Genomic DNA, 13,274 nt, shown 5'->3' with positions numbered 1-13,274 from the left:
TTGTTGGGTACACCAAGCAAAAATTTTAATTAACACAACTACAATTATTTAAACTGTGGCAACAACATAACCAAAGACTCATCCTAGGACGACACTGCACAATGTTCAGAGGGTCAGCCTATCTCTAGGTTTGCCAACGCATGACCGTCTGGTGTTGGGGTGCCTGTTAGAGACAGTTAAAACGTCCTGAGACAACTGTTCTGTTTCTTGCGTGACAAATGTTTGCCGGTGTTGACTGGTTAGCATCTCTCCAAGTGCTTTCAATGTTTGGACAGCATCAGTCATCACAGCAATGTTCTGTTGCCATGCTCTGGCAAAGTTGTCACTTTCCGACCTTGCTTGCTCCAAAAACTCTCTCTGTAGCCTCCTCTCATCCGACCTCCATTCACACATGACCTCTCTGTCATTCCTCCACTCTGCGAGATGAGCATCATGTTCCTGCCGAGATCGGTTCATCATTTGGTCAGCCACGCCATATAGTGCCGCGTTACGCCTCTTCCTGTTTCTGATCCGGTTTAACCTTGTCCCCGGAGAAAGTTCTGCCAAACATGCGTTCAATCTTCCTAATTGTGTGAAAGATAACTTTTGTCATTGATCCACACACATTAATTCCACTACAGCCATGTATAATCACGAAGCATTACAGAAAGTATTGTGATGGTGGGATGTGCCCCACACTGGCCCCAAGCAAAGAAGGGAATTGGCATGACAGGAGCACTGGTCTTCCATGTGACACAATGGTAACCGAAAACACAAGTTGCAGTTCAGAAACCATCAGTCCATGCATAGATTGCCATGCACACCTGTGGATTGATTACCAGTTGCTGTTGGGGATTGTCAAATAAGTATGTCGGAGAGGATCGATTCCAGTGTGCGATCCACAAATTTATGAGGTGATGCGTAACAACCATTTTAAACATTACAGGTGTGTGTTCCGAGATGAGAGACACACCACTGTTTTGAATTAGCAAGTACACAGTTCCTTACTTTTCTAACCGATGATGAATAATCCACTCACCATTGTTGTCGCGCAAGCGATGGGCCATTGGCAGGTCAGATTCACTGTCCGCGTCATCCTCAGCACTGGCACTGGTGGGATTGTTCTCTGCAAATCGAAGTGTGTGACATTATGAGTGATTAAAAAGGCTGTTCCTTGGTTAAGTAACGCAGAAAAATCCTGGATGTCCTCCTTTCTCCAGGTTTGTGGCCAGATGGGGTTGTCATTCCGGATCATGGTATGCAGAAGTTTGGAAATGCAGATGCTATCTCTCTGGGATGACAGCAGAGGGACAAATTGTATCCATTTCCAAAGTCTCCAATTCAGTTTTCAGTAAAATACGTAAAGGTTCAATGTGGGCACTGTAACACATGGAATGAGATTAACTGCATGCATAAATGGACTCCTGATGTTGTAATAACCTGAATGTCTGCAGGACACGGGTACCGCTGTTCTTGCAAGGACAGCGATCTTGTCTGTGTCTTAACAGTTCTAAAAACACCAAACCATCCACCTTTCACAGCAACATTCAAATAAGTGTGATTCTCAGAAGGGCACTATGAATTTGACAACACATTTTTTTTTAAAAAAGGAACCATATAGTTTAACATTTTCACGGGGGAATGTACTCAGCTTTGAAATCACACGTGATGGTGACCTGCACTCCTCACTGTAGAAAAGGAAGGGTGACATCTTCATGGGCAGTTATGTGCTTGAACAACATAAACCTTGTCTTGTCTGGATGGGTCATCTCTTTTAAAAAAAGAAATTGAAATATGCCAGCACATGATATCCCCAAATCATTATCACGCTTTTCAGGTGGGGTTCTCACAATAGAATGAAATCTGAAAAATAGCCATTAAACAAGAAATACAAATTTGGCCCCCAACAGGCACACTCAATACCCACCCTTGTCTTCCAGTCCATCTATGGTGCGGTCAAGGTCATCATCGGCTACATCCGTGGACGATGTTGAGTTATTTTCTGGAGTCAAGGAAAAAAATATCACATTATTAGCTTTTTACAAAGGTGAGCGTGCGCACAGACAGAAATTGGTTTGTCTCACTTTTATGTTGTCTGGTGTGCACTCACGTTCATACATGGTCGTTGGTGACGAGGTCCTCAAGAGGGCAGAATCCACGGTCACCAAATCGTGAGTAAATAACTCTTCAGATCCCTCCATGATTACATCAGGCCTGTTCAGCTCCTGGCGACCAATACCCAAATTCAAGCTGCGTGCTATTCTTCTTGGCTTCACACTCGCATCACCTCTCAATATACTGTCCAGCTCCCTAAAGTATGGGCAGGTGATTGGTCCATTGCCTGAGGTGGAATTGTGAGCAATCACGCGTTTGTACTCCAAACGCATAGCTTTGGTTTTATTCCGGCATTCCAACGCTGTGCGTTGATGGCCACGGGAGGACATCATCAGTGCGATTTTTTGAAAGCAATCAATGTTTCTGTGGGAGCTCCTGAGGGCTTCTTGAATTTTCTCCTCTCCCCAAAAAGAAAGCAAGTCCAGCACCTCGCGTTCCCTCCATGTTACAGATCTAAATGAAGCTGGTGCGAGGTCTGTCATTTTTAAGCAATTGCTCTCAATGCCCCAATCTCCCAAATATCAGATGACAAATAAAGATTATACTTCCCTTCCACCTTTTGACGGAGGCGCAAACAGAATGCTGTGATCCCCAGTCGCTCAGAGGTTGACCTGAACTGTGTTCTCCCGCGGTTTGTTCAATCTATTCCCTGACCATGCGCAAAACAGCCCAACGGCTACCGTTCCTCTCTCCTGCCCTTTTATCTATTTTTATATTTCAATATTCCGTTTTATCGAAGTTTTGTTAAAATGGAGGACCGAAATAAACGTGGCAAACACCAAAGCGTTGTCTGTTGTTTGTGTTGGGGTGGTTGTATTTCTATTTTTTAAACTGTCAGTTCTGCGACCAAACTTTCAAATGTGCAGTTGCCTCAATCCTGCAAAAGCCGTGTTTTGCGACCAAGATGCGGATCCTCAGAGATTAATTCTAGTGTGTATTTTAACAGCGTTTCCCAGTATGTCCTCCTGGTCACTGGTTTTCTTTTTAAAAAAAATTAATTAAAAATTGATACATTTGCACGGGAAAGCAAGGCAGTCTCCAGAGTTGATTTTCCTCCTTTTTGCAGAAGAACATGTCCCATTGGACAAAATTCAAGCGAGAGACCAATGAACTGCCTGTATTTTCGCGCCTTTTAGTAGCCGTTTTTTGCTCGTGTTAGGTCTCATTCAAGGTTTTTTTTGTAATATCGATCTCACAATACGATGGCAGGACGGGCTAAGGGAGTCTTCTGGACAGATGAAGAGGTGGAGACACTTCTGGACCTCATTGCACGCTCAGGGAAAGCTGAGCGTGTGATGAAGAGCACTCATTTGCCAACCAAGCTAATCTTTCACAGGCTTGCAAGGCAAATGAGTGCTCGTGGTTACCAGCGGACCCCCGAGCAGTGTAGGTCCAAATTCAAAAGGGTAAAAGGTGATTTTTATGGGGCGCTGGAAGCTTGGCAGGGGATTCCTCGCCAAAGTGGAAAGCCCCCCTACTTCACCAGTCTCATGCACCTCTGGGATCTCTCCGGAAGACCAAGCTGGCAGACCCGAAGACATGCTGGTAAGTTTTTTTTTTTATAATTTGCGTTCTGTAAGTGTGACTTGAAAGCTCACCCTTTGGCTTTCTCAGGACACAGCGGATTCCCTTGCTTCTGGGAATGTCCTGTTATCTGTCCCTTTAGTTTTGCGAAATAATGTAAGATAGATAGAGTCTTGAGGCGTGCTAGCGTGAATTAGAGTGGATTCCACCATTGATTGGTGTTTGAGAGAAGTTGAGAAAGTAAAAAATTCTTAGCTTTCCTAGAAATGTGCATGCAACACAGTCTTTCCCCCCAATATCAATAACATTGGTTTATTTTGTTTTCATTGATAGAAAGGATGACTGTTATGTTTGAGTCTGAGTTGATTCTCTGATGCTTGGCTTGTTTCCTTCTCAGCCATACTTCGTGGAAGAGTTGCGGCTCATCGTGCGGGTGAGGAAGAAGAGGAGGAAGCTCAGGAAATTCCTCCACAGTCACCTGAACAAACCGCCCCAGAGGACACAGAGGTTCCAGGGACACAGCAGCACTCTGGTGAGCCTAGTACTGAAATTTCCACTAAGTGCTGGTCACAAGTCGCACGGGTCAACAATTCAATAGCACGGTGCTCTAATTCGGCACATCAGAACAGATGAAGTGTTGTCCTTTGGCATTCCTTTATTTTCAAGCTTGGTGTTTAATGGTACAGGTTGTGCACGTGCGGGACATTGTACTGCTTGAACATGCTTTTTCCTTAAGTATTTGCTCTGCTGAAATCAAAAATTTACAGTTCCCAACACATGCTCCTAAGCTGCATTGACAAAGTGAAAATCAATAACGCTATTTCTTCAAATTTTTAAAGTGCCCTGTTTTTTTCTTTCACAGTTGAAGAAAGCGCCCCGGGAACGTCGGCAGAGGATGCTCCCTCAACTAGTGCTCCAAGAATCACCAAAACCCAACCCAGGAGGAGAAGTGTGGAGGACATTCTCACCGCAATGGAGGCCATGGAAGGAAGACTGGGTGCCTCCAGTAAGTGTTGTTTTGACAGGTGAGATAAACCCTGCACCTGGAAGATGATAATATCTATCCACTTCTCCCCCTCTCCATAGTCACCAACTTGCAGGAGAGGATGACCATGGTGGAGGGGCGTCTGAGAAGAGTGGCGCGAAGGGTGTCCACCCTCGAACGGCGTGACCGGCGAACGGACAGAGCAGCAAGCACTTGAACTGTACTTACTTCTGTAAATATTCTTGTATTGCTTGGAATATGTGTAAATAGTTAATAATGGTTCTAACCAATTCATGCAGTAAATGTTAAATTAAAGGAAAATCAATGTGTGCCTTTTGTAAATATTTCCTGTTAACCCCCCCCCCCCAAAATTATTGTTGGAATATTTCAATTTTGACATAAAAACATTGTTGGTACTGTTTCTTGGTCTTTTTTTTAAAAAGTCTCTGGAAAAACTGCCAGGGCAGCAGTCTATATAACAAGCGATCCTGCATCTGAGTGTTGTGCATGTTATTGTGGTCACCCTTTGACAAAACCTTTCCATTGCCCCATGGGGAGGGCAAGGAGGTGTTGGGCCAAGTGGAAGAAGGACCAGGAGCCATTCTAATTTGGCCAATTTTTATTCAACATATGCCTCTGCACAGCCTTTACTTGCATACTGGAATTGGGGTTTCTGTATGCTTGCATTTTAAAGAAAGGTTGAAAAATTTAAAGTAAGTCCTGATTTGGTCACCCTGGTAATGTTTTTTTAGGAAAAAATATTTTCTTCAAATCATGCAGCTATTCCTTCAAGACTGAGCATGCGACTCTCAAGTTTGTTTTTTCTTTTTTAATTTTTTTTCTGCATAAAGTTTGGTATAACGATATTACAAAACGTCCAAAGGAAGGTGCTCCACAAATCATAGTTTCGGGGAAAAACCAGTGACCACGCTCAAATTGGGCCCCCATCACATCAAAAGAGCAAACGAGGAGGAGAAACGTCTGTGTATGGTGACTTTCAAAACTGACTTTCCTTGAACGATAGGATGCCGTTCCCTTTATCCTTTACCGCGAATGCTCCATTTAACGTTATTTCGATATCATAAAAAGAAAAATGAAAAAAAAAACAACACATTATGAAAGGGCCATCGAAAGGACAGTCAATCCCCAGCATTCCATTGACCGTAAAAAAAAATTTTGACTAGATTCTGCATAGCCTAATGTTTGTAAAACTGCAAGGTCAAAGACAGCAGTTCACAAACCACGAAGTAATGGATGTTTTGAGCAGCCAATCGGAACTCTTGGAACGGCAAGACAAATGGAGGAGGGAAAGATTCAAAAACAAAACCCGCGAAAATTGCGGATTGCCCGTTCACGGCCACCGTTAACGTCCCGCGAAAAACCCGTTCCTAAAAAAACGTGGAATATGCGGATGAGATGCGTTTGGGCAAACAGGTTATGTGACCGCGGCTCGGAATTGCGGGGGAAATCCGGGAAAAAAACGGAAGAAAAGGGGTAGTGTGGATTCAGCCGTGGTTGTGTCTGGTAGTGCTGTATCAAGCAGAGTCACATTTTTCTCACTCCGTGACTTTAGAGGGGTGTAACTCTTTGGCTTTAGAAGGGTGTGTTGTTAATCTTTTTGTTTGCACAGTTTGTTTGACTTTTGCTTTTATTGCTGTAACATTTTTTCAAGTATCTTTCCTCCCCCCACCCCATCATGAACTTATTTTCCAGGTCATCATTATCTATTCTGTTTTTCAGGGTACTCAACCCCAACTATGGAAGGACTTTGTAGGCATCTTTGGCTTGCAGAAGAATTTAAAATTCGTTATCTCTACCAGTCTCATTGGTAATCTTCAAGCAGATTCCTCCCACCACCCCTATGAAAGATTCCCCCCATCTTCCCACTGCTGTTGCCTGAGAGGCAGTAGAGAGTTTGCGTTCATGAGAGAGGGCTTTCCTCCAGCCTTACCCTTGTGATGAGTGACACTCAGTCTCTAGACCTAGAAATTAGGAGCTTAAATTTCACACCTTTCTTCCATTTCCCCCAATACGCTTTTTAAAAACATAATTGTGGCTTTTGGGACCACTTAATCTACTAGTTCTCATTGAGGGCAATGCTTGGACCCAGCATTCACTTGAGCTATTATTAGGGGACCACAGGCTTGAAGGATCCACAGTCTGATGAAGAAACAGGTTTATTTCAGTGGTATGTTTGGCTTGGTTGTTTCTCTGGTTTCCTAGACCAGACACAAGCCCATTGGAATTTTGAAAATAAAGGCTGGTCAAGATTGACTTCTCCCCTTTGCTCCCTTGTTCTCTGGACCTTGGCTTGTGTGCTTCTGACAGTATTTCAGACCTTTTAACTTTTCCTGTCCCATCTGGGAGGGTTTCCCTTTGACATATCATAAAATTGGGAGTGGGTCCTTTGTACCTTTTCTCCAACCAAATTAAGGTATATGTCTCAAATCCTTTACGATCCAGTTCAGGATACTGAAATATTCATCTAGGCAAGGAACTGTCAAAAACAGTTGAGGAAGGGAATCTTGTCTACCCTGTCCCTCGTGTTGTTCCTGGGGAGAGTCGCATGGTTGTCTAGGGTACTCTAGGACTTCCCCTGAAAAAAGCTACCATTCCCACAAAGCAATTGGAGATGACACATGTACAAATCATTCCAAATCTGGACAGTTCGCCTGCCTTTTCCAGAAACAAAGACCAAATCAGGCCGCTGTAAAGAACAGCAGAAGACATCTCACAACTTTTTTAAAATTCAAAGTTTAATTCATACACCGATATTATGCAAATTGACAAAAATAAGCAAATTTCTTTCAATATTATAACTAATACATGTCTTACATAATCAATAAATATCCAAGCAAAATTGCTTTAAAATGCAGTAGCTCTATATTCAACTTTCCGAGATTTTTAATCTTATCAACTCTGCCCATAGGAATACCTTAAAGCAAGCCAGTATGTGCTTTCTTGTTCTCCTATTGTAGTTGCTTCCTGGTACTTCCAATTCCACCACACCCCTGCATGCTCCACTTAGCAGCCCCAATGTTTGCTACTCTTGTGAATTTTCTGATGAATTGTGGCTGTCACAGAAAACCATCACTTCCATTGCAAATAGAAGTTGCATTTACTTCACTTATACTCCGCCTTTCTCCTCAATGGAGGCCCAAAGGGATTTATATCATCTTTCTTTCAATTTTATCTTCACAGCAACCCTGTGAGGTAGGTTTTGAACCTGTGGCTCCTTGATCCTTGCCTGATACTGTAACCACTACACACACTTGCTCGGATAGCTCAAGCAAATTATTACGCATCTTTGGTTTATAAATGAGGGGATCTATTCCACCCTTGCTGTCTGTGCTGCCTCCACTTCCTTGGCCTCAAGAAAGCACACCATCTCTTCCACTGCAATAGCACAAGGATGTTCTGTACATAATCTGGGCCAGGAAACTCCAATTTCCTTCATTGTTGGTGCTGCATCTCCCATGGTCATCACAAAACCACAGGCCAATTTAAAAAAAAACCTAGTTTTATTTTCTCCTGAGTTTTGCCTGCCATAGACGGCTGGACAGACAGACCTACAATCCTTTTATTTGTATAGGTTTTGTTGTGGATAACTTGTAGCGTAAAAAGTAGTAGAAATCCTCAGGCCTGATCTGTTCAATTAACATTCAGGTTTTGTGACACTACATTGATGTGACATATAGAGAAAAGCTTGTCCCACCTTCAAGATGGAGGTGCTGCCAATTATTTTTTTCTTCAAGCACAATATCACAAGCTACTAACCTCCATTCTATAGGTGAAGTCCAATAGCTTTTCTTTGCTCAGGGATGTTACAATCTTTTCATCTGTGGTGGTGACTGAGATGAGATGATGCAACATTTTTGTTTTTTGAGGCATTCCTTATTGTTTTTTCACAGCACACCTTGATTATAATTCTTACAGGATATCCCTATAGCATATCTAATCCTTTTCTAAACTTCCAGATTAATAGAAATGTGATTAATCATATTGTCTACATCTGTAGACTGTTGTTCTTTGTTGGCTAGACACAAAATAGTCTGTTGACCACTTAGGTTGGTGAGCTGATTTCTTCACCAGTCGCACAGAGCTTTGCTGAGGGTCCACTCTTCCCTGTTCCTCCTCTGGCCTTTTATACCTATTCACCAGACCCTAGGGTGATGGTTAAATAGAAAAGAGTCCAATAGCACCTTTAAGACTAACCAACTTTACTGTAGCATAAGCTTTCGAGAATCACAGTTCTCTTCGTCAGGGTGATGGTTGGCTTTAACCCAATGGTCTGATTTTGTCCAACTTTACATCTGCCTATGAGTTACACCCATCTTTTTAGTCCTCCGGAAAAAGTTTCCTTACTGCTCCTCTGCAAACTTCTATTTTCCCCCCAGAGTAGTTAGACTTCTGAGGAGTCTCTGCTCCCAGATGCTGAGTTCTTTCCCTCACCGGTGAAGAATATAGATTACCTAAAAGAAAATCAGAAATGTCTTGGGCACAAAGTTGTGGCACTGTAAGAGCTTTTTTTTAAAATGAACAATATAGTCACGTTTAATACTTGTACCATTGTCACAACTAACTTATGGTGACCCCATCAAAAGGTTTTCAAGGCAGGAGATGAGCAGAAGTGGTTTGCTATTGCCTTCCTTGGCAGAACAACCCCATTTTCTCTTGGTGGTCCCCCATCCAAGCACCGACCCTTCTTAGTTTCTGAGATCTGATGAGGACAGGCTATATCATACCACCTTCCCAGCCAGTCACATTTAAGGACTTTGAAAAGACTGTATCCAAAGGGGCGCTATCTAAAGTTAGGTCTCCATTAGCAGGTTAGGTTTGTGATATTTCCTAGATTACCAATTGATGGCAACTCAAAACTTCTCCTGTCTTTCACATATGATTTGCTTGTTTGTAGAAGAGTTGGTGTTTTACTGAAGAGGTATCTATTAACTTTTGGGGGGGATACCCCTAGCAATGTCTGGGCAATCATCACATGATCATCATGTGATGATCCTCCGTCTGATGGGGAGGGCGGTCTAGAAATGTGATTAAATAAATAAATAAATCACTTTTCTGTCAAATCACACATTGCCTTTCTTTCTGAAAACCACAACAGCATGTCATTACAGGTGACAAGCTGTGCACAAAGGGGGATAAACAGAGGCAAATATGAAATATTAGGAATGAAACTTTAAAGTTCAACTGTACAAAAATATTTGTGACTCAAATTGCCTAACTGAAAAAATTGCCTAGATTGCTTAATGCTTTCCCCACCTTTATGATATATATAGTATCTGATTTTTACACTCTTGTTCCATTTCAATAGCCAAGTGCTTAATGTGGTGAATAAACAGTAAAACAATTTAAACAAAAGTTTAAAATACCAGTTTTTAAATCGCTCTTGGCAGTATCTCATGTGCGTTTATGTACGGTGCTGATTGGTTAAAATTAGATCCCACTAGTCTGAACAGAGTGTCGTCATTACCTGAAATGTTGTGTGACTCAATTGCTTGGTTATGACTTTGTACTTGGTCTTCTTGCCTTTCTGTTTCCATTTCTTCTTCCTGGGCAAAAATACAAGTTTTGGGAGAGAGCAATTAAGAATATAGGACATTTTGACTTGATTGTGTCAAGAAACGCATGGTGCCAGTTGTGTTCATGCTCCTTGTAATTTCTAGTTATAGAGCTGGAGTGTCAGTTTCCAGATTTTTATAGGGTTTATTTTCAGTCCACCATTTTATAATTGGTTACATAAATGGCTGAGGATAGGCCAATGTTGCTTACATACAGAGAAACCTCACTATGTGTGCCACTGCCGAACATTTCCTGTGCTATCCTATGGCTCGTGCTTAGTATCTATCTAGCTAATCCATTGTACAGGAAACATCTCATTAAGATGCTAATATACGCTTTGCATATTGCTGTCAGCCACAAACTTTTGTAAACCACAAACCCAGCTTATTGCTATACTGACAACTGCCCGTCTCCTTTCTCTCTCCACTTCTTGTGTTCAGAGCTTGATCAAAAATTTCCCAATTTGATCAAAATCCAGTTTGCCATTATTTCTGATTGCAGCACCTCAGCAAACTGGAGTTGGCTTTCCCCTCCCAACCAACTGGAACCCCGGCTTCTATGGAGTAAACAAACTCCAGTTTGCCAGAGGGTTTATAGGTAGATTGTCTGGCAAACTGAAGTATGATCAAACCACAAGTTTGAGGATGTGGCAGGTGAGAAGAATATGCAAGCAGATTACCCCAAACACAATTTAACTTTAACTGTCTGTGATGTCTGAATGCAATCTTAGCTTGTATTCAGGGTAAAGTATGAAGTAAGCAGGGCTTTTTTCATCTTACCGGTTTGATTGAAAATAGCCCCTTAGTAAGTTCTAGTTATCTTTCAAAGCAATTTCCAAATTGTGATTCAATGCTCATCAAAAATTTATGGAAGATTTGACTCTCTTCAGACATGACATGAAACCATTGTTAAGCCATACAGTCCCATCCTAAACAGACTGACATTTTCCCAAGTCCACCAAAGTAAGTGAAGGGTGTAACTTCATTTAGGATGGCACTGTTAACTGTGTTTAATTAACCAACTTCAGGTCCTGACTACAAATGCAAGTCTGGTAGACCATAAAAAATCATAGTTAGTGGAATGGCCCATATGGAGACAATAATCCTAATCATAGGTAGATTAAACCATGGTTTTGTGTGATGTCTGTACTGTACTTGCTGACACTGTAGATTCTTAGAAGTACTTTTATCTTTGAGGTGAAACTGAGAGGAGTGGATCTAAGTTTATAATAAACAAAACCCAGCTGGGAAATTCCCTTAGAATAATGTCTGGGAGGCATTATTATATACAAATTCCTTTGCATTTGATTTTATCATGTTTGTAATATAGAAGTCTTTTGGTGGTAGTACTGAATGCTTTCTTTTCTTACCTCATTGTCCAAATTCATTGAGGAATCCACACATAAATTACAGTATTGTTGGTAATCAAATTTTATCCTTTCTTCAACTGGAAAGCCATTGCACTGCAGATGGCGTAGACCATTTTGTCCATCTTTCGAATATGGTTTCGAAGCTTTTATTTCCATAGTTATTCCACTCCTGCCTCTGCAGAATGATATTATCTTATCACTGCAATTATAGCAAGGAGTATATGTAATATAAAATGTTATTTTGTATCTGTCTCTGGTGTTGTTTTCATTAAAGAATTCCTTAATTTCATCTAAAACTAACTCTTCAGCGTGCTCTCTTCCAGGATTATTATATACATAGCCCCATGTTCTCCAGCTTGAGTCTTCCTTTTTTACATCAAAAATCAATAGTGTTTCATGGGGCCAGATTTCCTGATTGAAGTGTTCTTCAAATTTTTCTTCAGAAACTTGTTCATTAAACCTCACAAACATTTCTTCCAACTGTATTGTCAGATATCTTGGAGAGACTGTGAAGGGAGAAAAAACACATAAAAATAGAGATGAATTATATTGTTCTGTGCATATATATTCTAATGTCAGACAGGCTTCCAGCACATCTGCCATGTTTCATGCTTTATGTTTCATGTGTGTTTTATTTCAGTACCTCTGAGGGAGTGCAGAGGGAACCAGAGCTGTGTAGACCTGTTGCTAACTCTATCTTTCAGGCAAGCTGTTTTGGTTACTAGTTCTGCTGAAGCCTGGGAATGTGGCCTTGAAGTTACTACAGAGACTGAGAGCCAAGCTACAAGTGACATTTTTCACGTGAAGGACACTTGATCATTTTTGTAAGTTTTTCTGGGAACTGAAGTCCCTCTCCCCCGCCCCTTTTCCTTCTGTTCCTTCCCCTCTCTGTTAGAATCGCTGTCTGAAGAGCCAGAGAAAGCCAGCGGCAGCAGCAGCTTTTGCAAATCGTCTTGCTCCCGGGGAGCTGCTCTGGAGAAAGCTGACATGTTGGTGAAGCTGAGCAGGATGCCCAGGGAGAAAGTTGCAGCTGCCCGCCCCCAAAGATCGTTGAGAGCAGGCTTGTGACTGGAGGAACAATTTGCAAAAGCTGCTGTTGCCGCTGGCTTTCTCTGGCTCTTCAGGCTGCAATTCTAACAGAGAGGGGAAGGAACAGAAGGAAAAGAGGCAGGGGAGAGGAACTTCAGTTCCCAGAAAAACTTGCGAAAACGATCAAGTGTCCTTCACGTGAAAAATGTCACTTGTAGCTTAGCTCTCAGTTGTGCTCCTCTCTTTCCTCCTCCCTTCTTCACAGGAGACACGCGCCTAAACCTCTAACTGACTTTTCTCCCTACTGGGGGAAGGGGACACTAACCTGTAATTGATCTGACTTTCCTGCCTTTGGGCATTCCAGTCAATGACCATATTACAGTATCTTGAAACTGGTATCTTTCCTTAATAAAAACATCTTTAACTCATACCCTGGAGTGATGCAGTGAAGTGCTTGGGGAAGTACCTGGCCAGACTTGACATATAAAATCACTCGAGGGGGTTATTAATATTACTTTTTCCCCGAGTAACCTATGCATGTGTATATGAGAAGTTATCTGGGAAGTCCAGCAAGTTGAATACAAATAGCTTGTAGTAGAAACTGCTACCACCTAGAGATATGAAGTATATTAAAAGGGTGCGCTAAAACAGCCAGTAATTCATTTCTTGAGCATCATCTGCATGCTCGTGTGACATAGG

General features: G+C 41.9%; 1 long non-coding RNA gene across 1 annotated transcript; it reads right to left on the bottom strand.

Moving 5' to 3' along the window:
• Positions 1 to 7,453: 7,453 nt before the first annotated feature.
• Positions 7,454 to 11,810, bottom strand: LOC129326588 (uncharacterized). The gene is made up of 3 exons (XR_008596715.1): positions 11,547 to 11,810; positions 10,089 to 10,167; positions 7,454 to 9,075 (listed from the first exon to the last, which is right to left on the bottom strand). It is a non-coding gene; the product is annotated as an uncharacterized LOC129326588 (long non-coding RNA).
• Positions 11,811 to 13,274: the final 1,464 nt, after the last annotated feature.

Source organism: Eublepharis macularius, chromosome 3 (assembly GCF_028583425.1).
Source record: "Eublepharis macularius isolate TG4126 chromosome 3, MPM_Emac_v1.0, whole genome shotgun sequence".
In the NCBI taxonomy this organism is placed as follows: Eukaryota; Metazoa; Chordata; class Lepidosauria; order Squamata; family Eublepharidae; genus Eublepharis; species Eublepharis macularius.
Note: the sequence above shows the minus strand (reverse complement) of the source record. Positions and strands in the feature narration are given on the sequence as shown.